Source organism: Amblyomma maculatum, chromosome 5, assembly GCF_055883805.1.
Source record: "Amblyomma maculatum isolate TAMU_Amacu chromosome 5, ASM5588380v1, whole genome shotgun sequence".
NCBI classification, from domain to species: domain Eukaryota; kingdom Metazoa; phylum Arthropoda; class Arachnida; order Ixodida; family Ixodidae; genus Amblyomma; species Amblyomma maculatum.
In genome coordinates this window covers 123,711,251-123,724,995 of record NC_139348.1, presented here as the reverse complement: position 1 = coordinate 123,724,995, position 13,745 = coordinate 123,711,251, and positions in this window count along the sequence as shown.

The window sequence follows — 13,745 nt, the reverse complement described above, 5'->3', positions numbered from 1 at the left end:
TAGATACCCATCACACCCGCCTTCGCATGATCGTTTCCGTCTTCCGCTGTGGCGATCTCCATTTGAAATTTTTAAAAAGCAGCTTCAGGCAGCATGAGATAAACGTCCTTGACCACTTGGTAGATGCCACTGCAGTCAACATCGACTTCTGGGAGCAGATATATTACTGCCGACGCCGATTACACCATTCAGTACAATATTACGCTAACTATACTGACCAGCTGGGCCTCCGACGTCGCTGATATTCTTCTTAACGACGTCTTCCGGTTTCACAGCGCTTCGTGCCAACTGTTTACGGATCCAGGCCACTGTTCCCTTTCTAAATTGGTTCACGACCCCCTCTACTCGCCACAATTTCACGAGGGCCTGCCATCCCTAAACGAATGGCCTTAATTTGCTCCTCAACCGGACGCTTACAGAACGCGCTGTCTGTGCACGTTTCTAACCAGCATCTTGATTTGCATCAGTCTACCTTCCGTCACATTTGCTTAAAATTTGTCCCTTCACGACACCACCGGGTACTCCCCTTTTTATCTCCTTTTCGACGACGACCATTAGCTGCATTTCGACACTTAGCTATCACCCGAGCCGTTTCATATCATTTCAACTTAAATATAGGCTGAAAAACTAATGTCTAATGGACGTTTTGTTTATAGGGCCAGTAAAGTCAGTACATAAAGATTCAGTCGGCCAGCAACGCAGCCATGCTGGGCACTAATGCGGCTGATCCAACAGAAATGTCATAGCCTAAAGGCGGAATTTAAACGTATTCAGAATCCAAAAGCGAAACTACCAGTGTCTTGAATAGATGCGAAAATGAAGCCGTGGGAAGGAGAATGCCATCGCACTCGCTCTGGCAACGAAGAAGCGCAAGTCCACGTTCATAATGGATTAACATACCAGTATAAACTGCCTAACCGGAAGGACCAACGTGGTATAAGAGATAAGAAGGATCATGGATCTTTCTTATCACTCATTCCACGCCGGTTTTTCCGGTTATGCAATTTCTGCAAAGGCAGGGGGTCGAACATGATTGCGACAAGGGGATCTCTTTTGAGGGGTTGATCATGCTCACATGAAATCCAGAACGTTATTATTCAGGGAAACTAAACGAAAAAATGAACTCACTTATCCAAGAGCCAGATATACCAAGATCCTAAAGAATTACAAAGTTTATAGCATATATCAGACATGCCTGTTAGTAAAAATGCGACTAACACGTTTCGTAGTCCTAGACTAAACATATTGCGTTACATGTATCCCTAGTCCAAAACCCGCACTTTGTCTCCTGATGGATGGTACTGAACCTATTCTGAACCTATTCTGGACCTATTCTTTGTCAGAAATACACAGATCTGCAGGCTATACCTCATCCGACAATTGATCGGCTGGAGGAGACGCTGTGACTCCAACGCCCCGAAAACCTGCTCAAACTTACGGAAAGCTGCGCTAAGATAGAACGGGATTCCATACTAAGAAAACCGACCATAACTCTAATATGTGCTTAATAAGAACTTCTATTCGTGATAACCTTCATCATCAGCTCGTTCTGCGCTTCTATTGTGTCATCGTCACTTTCTAGCGCCCGAGATCGTAATAACAATTACGTAATTTTGAGTACTACCATAGAGGTTCTTACTCTATACCTAGAGGGAAAGCTCTGCTGCCATTTATGGGAGTTTACATGGAGTTTCCAGACGACCAGTTCAGCCACCATGGGCGCTCAAAGCATCATGGAACGGAGAGCTACCGAGTGCAGAATTACAACTTTTGGCCCAAATTAATGCGAGGATAAACGTTGTTCCACCGTAAATAATGTCCTATCATTCAATATTGTGACTATAAATTTCAAAAATGGAGAGAAACAGCATGTCAGTGTGAGATTTATCCAATATAAGCGACGGCTCTTTCTCCTATTGGCTAGTTTTGAGCAGCACAAATACCAATATTTCGCACTTAATAGGCAAACTTTAAAAGGAAAAAAACGTTTTATAATTATTTATAGTTGTGCAATTACTTAAGAAAGTTTTTAGTGGCATTTCGGAAAACAGAAGCCTTTTATTGGCGACGTCTGCTTTTACGCCTTCGCTACTATGGCTTTTGCGGTCTATGTACGCACCTCGAGATGATGATGATGATGATGATGATGAAAAAAAAAACATCATAGTAACGCCACTTTATGCATCCGAAAAAAAAAACCGGCCCATGATTCTTAGCGCGCCCATGGTGGCTGAAGTGCAGCGCCCTCAGCTTTGCCTCTAGTTAGTGTGAGAAACTCTGAGTACTACCTCATACATTTATATCTGGAAGCATGCGAATAAATCATGCCACTTTAAATTGCCCTGCGAAGTGATCTTTCTGCATACCAGACGAACTATAAAATTGAATAAGTTTTAACCTGGGGGATAACCGCTTTCTATCGCTTCACAGCAAGCATTCAAGAACAGTAAAATAAAATACATAGCTTACTGAATTGTCACTGCAGATGTCTCCAGATGTCTTTAGGCACTAAAGAAAGAAAGCATGTGAAAATCAATAAAAATGATTAAAGTGAAAGGTGCACCTTATGCACGGAGCCGGCGCCGCGGGACGGTGATGATGGTATGTACAAGAGGAAGATAATGTTATGTACAAATGAAAGAAGATCCGTGGAGGGCTCACAATATGTAGTGCTATATAAGACATAGCTGTATCATTTGCCCGTAGAAAATACAGCAGTGGGGTATTGTCGAGTAACGGACTCCACATACCCTGGCGGGCAAGTCGATTACTGTCATTGTATAGTTTGCACTGTGGTTCAACTGACCGCAAGATTTTAATCAAAGACATTAGTCGTGTCCTCTGCTGCCTCCACATCTTGGTCTATATGCTTCGATTTCTTCTCTCTTGAACTTTTTACATGGCGAGCGCAACCACTCCGAACGTCAGACCAGCAGGCGTTCACATACTCTTGGCGGAATTAGAATTCCATTAATCTAAACAACGAACCAAACATTAAAATAACAAATTAGTTATTCCTTTATAACTTGTTAGACATGACAGCATGCAACATCCTGCACTTCACATTGGTGCTGTAATTCTATTTAAGGCTAGTCTACTGTGTTGGTTCCTGGAAATGCCAGCGTATTGTTATAGAGGAAATTTATCTTCTATATTCGATCGGGTTTTACAAGCAAGTACACGCTTAGAAAATTGGTGAGGTGGGTGGACACCGAAACTACGCATCTATGGGCAGGATGCGCAGCATTTACGGCTTTTATTTGGCCGCTCCCCTCTCGGATCTTTGTTTAGGCACGGAATCGATCACACTTGTCTATAGCTGTCCAGCTAAGGTGTGTGGGTGCGAGTAAAGCTGAATTCTAAGGCAAACGCAAACGTTTACTAAGCCTACTTGCGCTCTAAGGCAGCTACTCAGTCATGTTGCTGCCTTTACAAAACCTCATTGGCCCGGATAAGCAGCTGCGTTAAGTTTTGATTTAATTGTGTTCGCAGCACACCACTGTAGCTCTTCAGACAAGTGTTATAGAATCTGTACAGCCATTCTGATACTCGCACACTCGTTTAATTTGAGTCCCCGCTGTCCCACGCATACTAATCGATAAGTATTTGCAAGAGTGTGGACAACTTGAAAGACCACTCTCCATAAAACCTCGCTTTAAACTTGCTCCACTAGGGCACACGTGTGGTCCAGCGGTAGCGTATTTAACTCCAGATAAAAGGGTTGTGAAAAGTTCGCTTTCGATGTCACTCTCCCTTCTTAAACACGCAGCTCGAGTATGCAGCGCCTACCAATTGTCTCACATCTTCGTTCAATCAGACGGCCAGTCACTGCACTCTCATGTGAACGGCCAGTAACCACCTGCAACAACCATGGCAGGGAGTTTTCACTCACAAAGCCCTCAACGCCGAAGTCAGATTTCTGCTTCAAAAACAAAGATTTCGCAATCGCGTTACAAGTAAAGCAAAAAATAGTTTCTTCTCTTCCTCGCTTAACAAATGGAAAGTTATAGTTAAACTTACCTCGCCGATTCCAAGAACATTCGGCGCGTTTTCGTTTGTGCAGCTTGAGGCTGGATGGAAAATAAAAAATATGGCAGTTTAAGCCATTAAAGAGAATGCCTTTAGTTATAGTACTGAGTTACTAATTGCAAACGTGCTGCATGACAGAATGTTTCATGGAAAGTGCTTCTGGATCACTTGCAATAGAAGCATATATATTTGTCCTTGTGTACTTTGAAAGCGATTTTGGTAACAACGTGAACAAAGTACACATAGCGGGGACTTCTGAAAATATATATGCAAATTAAAATATCCTCTGAAGAGATCGCTCATATAATACTTTCATTTAGGATTAACTTAAATTTCTTATAAACGGCACGTACAGAGCTTCAATGCTTCATCTATGTTTACGTTCAAGTATCGCGTTTAGTCATGCTGAGATGGAGCGATGCGAAAAATCGTGCACAGTTTTTTTTTTTTCTCATATTTGCAAAACAATGCCCTCATTTGACACCAGTTTTGTCCCACCTTGTGTCAGCGCTTTTGGTTTAAATGTTATCTGCATTGTTTTGAATTAAATCTTATGTTGGGGTATGGAGGATATAAATTAATTTTCGGGTGACATTTGCCTAAATATCATCTTTCCGCTGTGGCAAATTTAACGCAGCAATGTCATAAACTGAGTTTTATACCGCTATTGTTTACGGCATCATGTAGTCTCATCCCTTACGCGTATGTTAGGGCCATCGAACGCAATTACAGGCCTGAAAATAACATTTGCGTTTGAATATCATAAAACTGGTCACGTACAGGTATTACCATAAAGACTATTGCTTTCAGGTGTTCCGTCCTCAGTATCATCAAAACCTCGAATCTTCAACAATTAATTGCATGAGGTTAGTTACGGATGCAATATATAGGTATTTTTTATCAGTATACAGCATCGTTTCATAGCTCAGGCCGGAATGTACTTCTGGTCATGCATTACACAGTTTCCCCATTATGAGAATAATTTCAATTTTTGGTAATTAAATCAGTAAAACTTTTCAGCGGTAAGTACGCCTTCCGGTCTTGCGCAAAAGATCGATAAGGCCAGAAAGATGCGTAGGGTGAGTTCATATTCAGAATAAAGGTTAGATGCAGCTGCCTTCTAACAAAAAATGGCGTGATGAAAAAATAGCGAATAACCTTTGCTTCTCCCTTTGGGCATGGGCGATCGCTTAGTATTTACGAGAAAATATACAGATCAGCAGTGTCCATCTTTCTCGAAATATATGATAATCTACATATCTAAAAGTATTTCTAGCCGAACGAAATTCGGAAAAATAGAATCCTATGTAAGGTATGCATCTAGCGAAAACTCAACATGCTATGACACGCCTATGAATAAAAAGAAGGTTTACCATAGCTTCCGCTCGCAAGGAAGCCGAGCAAGACCAGATGCGCCAAGGTAACACAAGGAGGCATATTTTGCGCCGACAATGAACGTAACCTGCTGCTAGAATAGCGGCTGGTGCTATGAGAAGCGTAGCCACCCACTTGGTTGCTCGTGTGTCGAGGAGGTGCTGCTTATAAGCGATACGCACTGGCAGGCAATTGCGTATTTAGTCGGGTTGTGCGGTGGCGTGGACGCACCAGTTTAAGCGAATCGAGCTAAGCTTAGTTTAGTACACGTCACCATGCCTGAAGTGCGTGCGCCCTGTTTTCACTGAAAAAATGAAAAAGCGCCATCACCAGACAGAGAGCCTATAGCTCTACGAAATAACATCGGCGCATGTTTTCGCTTTTACACAGAGCATATTTCTCTGTTGGAAGGTATAGTCCTCATACTTATAACAAGAAGAGTGCTCGTGTAGTACAGCCATGTGCCCCCCCCCCCCCCCCACATACACAAAGACAAATGGTATTCTTGCTACCAATGGCGCATGTTCAGCTATCCTGCTTTATGGCTACGTGCAGTAACCTAAACATAGACCGCTTGCGAGGCCTTCAGCACGTGGAAACGAAAGCGAATTGTACGAGGTAAGTTCTGCGACGTATGCACATTTACAGTAAACAACTGAAACTGCGCCATGAGTGTAACTGCAGAGAACGTACTCTGCAGCGGTGGTTTTGTGCTTTAGGACGAGCTCAGTACCATAGTGGGATATGGGGATATGAGCCCACACAAAGAATATGCGGACGGACACCGAAGTGGACAACTTTGGCGTACTCTTGAGCAGCCAGGAGGGATTGTGTTTCGTCGCCATCAACTTATGGCGCTTTTTATGAAGCACTAGTTGATGACCGAATCAGAGTAAATACCAATGATGGTCCAGCTTCGCCGTCGGCAGCTGTCTACATTGTCTGCCCACGTGACAGCATGCAATTATTTTATGCAGTTATGATAATGAAAGCAAACGTTGTCAATCGGGTGTGGCAGCAACGCTCTGAATTTCGCATTTCAGCAGCGTAGGTTGCACATTGCTCTCGGAGGTTTTGCTGTAACAATATCGCTTTTGGCCCAAGCTAACCGCATGCTAAAGTATTTAAAACAGAAATTTCACTCGACCCCTTACAAAACAAATTTCTTTTCTACAAAACACTCAATCCCGGCCTCGGCGGCAGCTTTTCAATGCAGGCGAAAAGCAAGGCGCCTGTGTGCTGTACGATGTCAGTGCACGTTAAAGAACCCCAGGTGGTCGAAGTTTCTGGAGTCCTCACATTATATCGTATGTCATGCACACTGATCTGCCTTATACAATGTTTTATCGCTCTGTTATGAAGAATACCCGTTATTTCATATTATTTATTGCTTGTCCTGCCTAACAATATCCACATTTAACCCACTCCCAGTTAAGTTTGCGGGCTTCGCACAGAAGCGAGATTCCGAAGGGGCGACAAAGGTCAATGGGCAGCTTGACGCGGGCTGATTTATGACGGTCGCGCAGACGACCGCTTCTCGGAAGTGAGCCCAAAACACATGAGGACGCGGAGGCCATAAATCCCGAAACGCGGCGTAACACGGGCCTTGGGAGAACGCGCTGTTGACACGTCTTCCCGGAAAGACGCCTGTGTGTCCCTTTGAATCCGCCGCCCGCGCGCAACTGGCCAAGGGCAGGGATCGGAATTGTTGGGCCTGAGGTTTGCGCGTGTGTGTTTTTATGTATCTTCGGAAGTGTAACCGTCGACGCCGTTTGTCTTTGCGACTGCTTGGCGCCTCTTGCGTGGGAGGATTTTGGAGAGGGAAAAAGTTGCAGATGTATGTGTTTGTGTGCGCAACCACTCGCCGCTTAGTGCGTGCTTTGTGTGTGTTTTATTTGACATGCGTAGGAGAGGGTATATGTGGCACAATGAGTGGCCAGCCCATTTTGAAACACTGAATGTTATTGGCCACAGAGTGACTAGTCGTTGATTGGTCAACGGACTATACTCGAATTTTGAGCGCTAAGGAAGGAGCGTGGAAGAGACAGTTGGGCTTGTAAGAGAGTTGGGCTCGGACGAGAGTCGAGGGCAGACGGGTTGTTCGAGGAGGGAGGCTAGGCTGACGGAGGTCTCAAGAAACTCCGGCCTAAAGTGTAGCAGGAGGCCAAGGCCTGATTCTGCTAGCCTCTGACCTCTGATCGTTCACCAGCTGCAGTTAACCCTCTGTTTGATGTCACACCCGACGACATTATTGTAAATACTAAGTTGTAAAAAGGTGTAAATAAACGTCTACAGTCCGAGAAGGGAAGTCGTCATCTCCGCACCGCAATGTGTCGCTGAGCCACGGACGAAGCGGTGGTCACCAACACCAATCGGTACGAGCGAAGGCAGCAGAAGAAACATCAAGAACACCTGCTGTACAGGGAAACCCATCGATTCTTCACAGTTTCGCACCGATAAGTTTAACTCTCCCCTCGGTAATGTCACTACATTGACGGTATTAATAAATAATAAATAAGAGTAGGACATGCTTTGGAAGTTTTTAATCTATATTCACTTAGAATGATTATTATCTCACACATACCAACTACTGTATAGTCCTAAACTTTCCTATGATGTGAAAGGCCACTTAACACAAATATAAATCAATGTTTTAACAAGCTCTTTCTGGAGCTAATTAGTTGCAGCACGCCTGCCGGGATAACGGAGTTTTGGAGGATACAGTTCTCTTAAGCATCTCATTTCAAAGATCCTTCTGAGCCTAATCTGCTTATTCGGCCATGCCACTTTGTCTCGTGAAAAACAAATGCAGGAGAAAATGAGGTTTTCGTTTTTTGGGAGGAGAACTGATGGTCGCTAGGGGTAACAAATTGGATTCCTAGGGAAGGAAAGCGTAGCAAGGTGCGGCAGATAGGTGGGTGGATGAGGTTTAAGAAGTTCGCAGGGGTTAAGTGGATGCATCTAGCGCAGGACCGGATAATCTGTAGGAATATGAGAGAGGCCTTCATACTGCAGTGGGTGTAGTCCGGCTGATAGTCATGATGATTTTCTCGATGCGCCCCGCCGTGGCGGTGCAGTGGTTCGGGCGCTCCACTACAGTGCCTCAGAATTCGGGATCGAATCAGGGCCTCGGCGTCCGTTTTTCCAAGGCGGCGAAAAGCGAGGCGCCCGTATGCTATGGATGTCAGTGCACATCAAAGAGCCCCAGGTGATCGAAATTTCTGGAGTCCTCCACTACAGCGTCTCTCATAGAGTCGCTTTGGGACGTCAAATCTCGAAACCAAGCCAAGACAAAAGGAGGTGATGAGTTATGAGATAAAAATAAGAAATCAACAGCCGCTAACACACAGAAAACCATAGGAATAGTTTATATTGATGAATTTGTAACAATGAGTATTCGTGGAAGCAACTGAGTAGAAAGTAATAAAAACCACCACCTGTTGCAGGAGGGCTTCGAACCCCTTGACATCTGAATTTCGAATCCGGTGCTCTACCACTGAGGGCGGTAGAGCACGTAATTTTTTTGGTATTCATGTAGCGTGCAACCTATTCTTGAGAATGTCGCCAGCAACCCCGCTCACCACAGCGGCGGACGTAGAACGTCGTGGCATACCGCGAATGTCACTTACAATCTGACCTAACGGGGAGGGTGGAGGCTGTGTGACTACCCTATTGAGATACCTATAATTTCAAGGACAAGATAATCGCACCCTCTTCAAGGTAATCAGCAAGGAAATGCAGAGTGAAATGAGGGGCTTTGTTTTGAGATATGTAAAATATGAGCCAGCAGCCCCTGACACAAATGAAAGCACAGGGAATTTATTTGGCGTTGATGATTTTGGACTAATTATCATGGCGTTAATTGGCTAGAAAGTAGAACAAAATAGCCACATGCCGCTGGTGGCATGTGAACACACAACTTCCAAATTTCACGTCCGGTACATACAACTGAGTTATGACAAAGCCTCTGTAATATTGTTACACCAATTACGCTGCGTTCAGCGCCACTGAGCAAGTGAAAGAGAAGGACGAGGCGAATACGCGAGGACTAATTCTGTGACAAGCCTTTTTTTTTTACTGTTCCTGGCTTTCATGCATTCCCTATATATTTTGTAAGCAATAAGCATACCCCCTAATAACTTGGTGGAGGTGCTGGGTGGTCATGAACCATGCCGAATATCGACGAAGCAGACGCCTGGCAAGCTACGACGCGGAAGGTCACCCTTCGCACCTAAACTGGAACGGCTTCCTACTAAGGCCGCGAGCATCAAATACCGGTCAGTTCCTGGCCTCATTAGCGTGAGCCCAGAACATTTTCTGTTCTGGCCGATGACAATGTAGAGGATTGGCTGAGGCACTACAAGGGTGTCAGACAACATAATCGCTGGTACTCGGCCACGCCACTGAGGATGATCGAAGCACAGCACTCGCACAGCACAGCACAGCACAGCACTCGTTTGCGTCTTCTTCTTCTTCTGGGAGTCTGTCGCACTTCTTTTTCGTCAGCACGGCCAGCGAATACCGCTCAGTAACAATATTCTTCTTTTTGACCGGCCCAATGCTGCTGTGGTTCCATGGCCACGAAGATAACCTCTCTACCGCAGATAAGTTTTTGGAAGTGATAATTGTTTTGGAGACTAAACATTAAGAAGACGCAAGCAGAACATACCCTTTCTAAACGAGCACAGTTGCTGGAGAGACCTACACGATTGGCACCGTGGATGTCTTGAAGCTCGGCTGCATTGTGAATAGACGCATGTCCAAAGAACAGGCTGGGTTTTTAAAGGTTTCGGCGAAGATTTTTATCATTTCCTTAACACAAAAGAATCCCTAGGCAGTACATCCGACATTATTCAGTACTTCCTTACTTTGAACATTTTAAAAAAACCTGCCGACGATTACGTTACTTCCTAATGGGAGATTTGAGCGAAGCTCATCGGTAGTTTCGCCTTTTCTGTAGATTGAGGCAAAGATTTCGAGCAAGACACGTATGTACAATTACAGACAACGTTTTTAATTTTTAACAACTCTATTCTGTAGCACATGGTGTAGATGGCCATCGTCAGGTTGTTGGGGATGTGTTGGTAAATGATGATTTGAGAAAACAAAATGAGGCTTCGAAACAGTGAGGAAAGAAGCCTAGTTCGTATTCAGTAAATGTTTATTTTAGTACACTGTCAGCATTGCTTTGTTCATGCTGCTGCCACCAGGCTACACTTAACAAAATACGATCGGGGTAGGCATGCACCGCCTTCAGCATGTAATGCCGGGACATGTCACACTGGCGACCTTTAGAAAGGCACAGAGAGGATCTCCAAACAGAACAGTCACCACTGGACCAAAATTGGTGATAAGGAATGCTACAATATCGCAGGCCAATTTTTGGGAGGTGTCGTTCGAAGCATTCTTGAAGACGTAGTCAAGAAGGCACTGAAATAAAGAATAAGGAAGAGTCACGCATTACGTACCTAAAGCAAGCAAACTGAAAACTAAGCAAGTGTGATAGACGCGTATGTAATTTTCTCCAAAAGCGCTGAACCCTGCTGTCTATTATCAGGGAAGATTTATGAGTGGTGTAAGAGGCTTCTTGCCGTTGTAGAGCTCTTATCAATTTATCGCTGCATAAATATATCTGTAAAATGGGTTCTCACAGTTTTTGTTTTTGCAAAAGATATGAACTCACTGTACCTGAACAAAAATCATACTGCTTTAGGAGCTTAGCAAGCATGTTGTTTAGCAATGCGCAAGAAATATAGCACACAATACACCTGGTAGCATTGCTACATATTCAGGAACAACAGGCATTCCGTAATGTCCGAAATACGTACTTCCAGGTTTTTCATATCTTCAATTCCTACCCCTGCTAAGTCGAAATTAAATCAACCTAAGGCGATGTATGCATACCTAGCGACTGTGTATGTTCAGTACGCATTCAGGTAATGAAGAACGCCTAAGTAGCTTTCGTAATATTAGGAACTGTGTTCTCGACGGAAAGTGTGCACAATGTGTTTCGAGATAGTTCAGATAGGTATTGCGTCTTCGTTTTATATGAACGTGAGGCGCTATTTTTCAGCCAAGGCCCACTTCATGTGCTGTCTTTTATTACTATTTTCCCATCTTGTGTCCCGACGTTGACAAAGAGGATTATAATGGAAAATATGATGATGCTTTTGAAATTCATTTTTCTCTGTGTACGCGTATATACCGGCTGTTACAATGAGATGCCACAAAATGTCTACAATGCAGCCAAGAATGGAAAACATTCGTTCAAAACCTTTTCATAGCAATTTCAACCTCCAGTGATTTTTTCACAAGTAAGAGAAGCATAGCTTTGGAGGGCACCACAGCTGCCCCTCTCCAACGTATAAATAAGGCTGAACAAATTATACTCCAACCTTCCAGAACTTCCTCCTTCTTCTCTGAATGACGTATTCCGTGCAGAAGTGTAAAACGTGAATTTCTCGGTCGTCAATTGCCATATGGGCTTGACGGAAGTAAGAGATTGGAGGTTCAAAGTAGAAATAGAAGGAGGGGCGCATCGCAAGGAATGTCCAAGCGAAAGCACCCAGTGCTATTGGCAGTTTGGGCCATTCCTGTATGCTTGTACCGTAGCGCCTCTCCAGTGTAGCCCTCCAAGATGAAGTGGCTGGAGTAGCAAAAATATTCACACACTCCTTACTCTATGTTCATTCTGATACTTCTTCCACATCATATTCACTCGCAGGTTGCGAGTTAAAAACGTTTATACTTTTATAGTGAATGCTGGAAACACTCTAGTTTCGAACGCTGATATCAGGCGTGCACTATGAAGGAAGCCAATCTATGATGTATGGTTATTGTGAGTGGCATTAGAATCTCTGTATTTCTTTTCAGAGCCTAAGCCGGTTACATTATTTCTGTGGTAAATTTAAAACCTAATGTAACTGGCCCTAGCTGCTTTCAATTCGATGCATAATATACCGATTTACACGGTGCAATGTGCTGATATGATTCAAGAACCTAGGGATAAATGCTCATCAGAGGACGTTCTATAACCATGGAGACAACCCACCTTCAATACATAGGTACCCGCCTTTGTTGCGTAGGCTATCACGCTAGGACAGCACAGATTTACCAAGTGTTAGTTCGATATGATGAAGTCTTCTCGTCGAAGGTAACTGAGCACTGTTATTTATGCTTTCCGTCATAAGCGCTACTATATTATAAGGTTGCTTGCACTCAAGAACCGCGAAAGTAGTGCGAACAATTTCGCCGCACTAAGAATGCGCAATATTGCGAAGTTCTAGCACAGCTCTCCTGTTTATTGGTTTTGCAGTATGCAGAAGTAAAGAGCTTGAAAGAGACTTGCGAACATGTGGAATTTAAGGTCTGTTCTGCATTTTATGAAAGCGTTTCAACTGAGAAATGTCCCTCATTTGTTACTGTTATAAAGGAAGCGCGGGTAAGGTATCTACCAGCGCTGCCGCAGTGTCTCGTCGACTTCGTCTCGAAGGGGATGTCCCCTCGGCACTATCATGTCTTTCCGCGGCGTGTGGCTCCTCAGCGCGCGTAATGTGAACATATTTATGTATTTTCATTGTATCGAATTGTTTTGTCTCTACCGGCACCGAGTAGTTAAGTGCCGTAAATATAATAGGTTGGTATTTTGAAATTAATTTTAAGGAAACTATGGAATAATATAAATTATTTTCTAAACATAATATTACCTATAGTGTACCATTTAGAGATCGAAAAACTTGGTTTTTAAATAAGTCCTTCAATCACAAAATGTAATCGTGACTGTCATAGCAAACCAATATAGTAGGTTTAAGTAGCTAGTGACAAACGTTTATGATCGTAACACAAGAAATTCTACATGCTTCCAATTCGTAGCAGAATCTTGCGTCGAAAATTTGTCCTGCGCTTACTACGACTAATAAGATTGCCTTAAACAACACCAGCCTCACACCTTTAGACTAGTATTAGAAAAAGATGCGGAGCCCTTACCCCTCTGCGACGAAGTACTTGTGCAGGTATATTGTTATCGAAAAGTTAGGCCGTACTCAAAATGCGCGCGTAATTGGTTCTAAAACTGCCTATGGTTATCCCTTGATTTCCGATGATCTACGACTTCTATTATATTGAACGGGAATTCCAAGCATGAACGTAGAAAGCAGCCGCTTCACTCACCGCTGTAAGTTTTAAGACTCCAATGGCGGCAGGCTCCTGAAACATCATCAGTCCACATTGTCATACGCGCAATTTTCTAGAGCGTGCATCCCTTTGCTAAGACATGCATGTCCTGGCCGCTTATTTCCAACCCAGGGTGAAGTAAAAGAACAAATTGCTCAATATCTTTTATA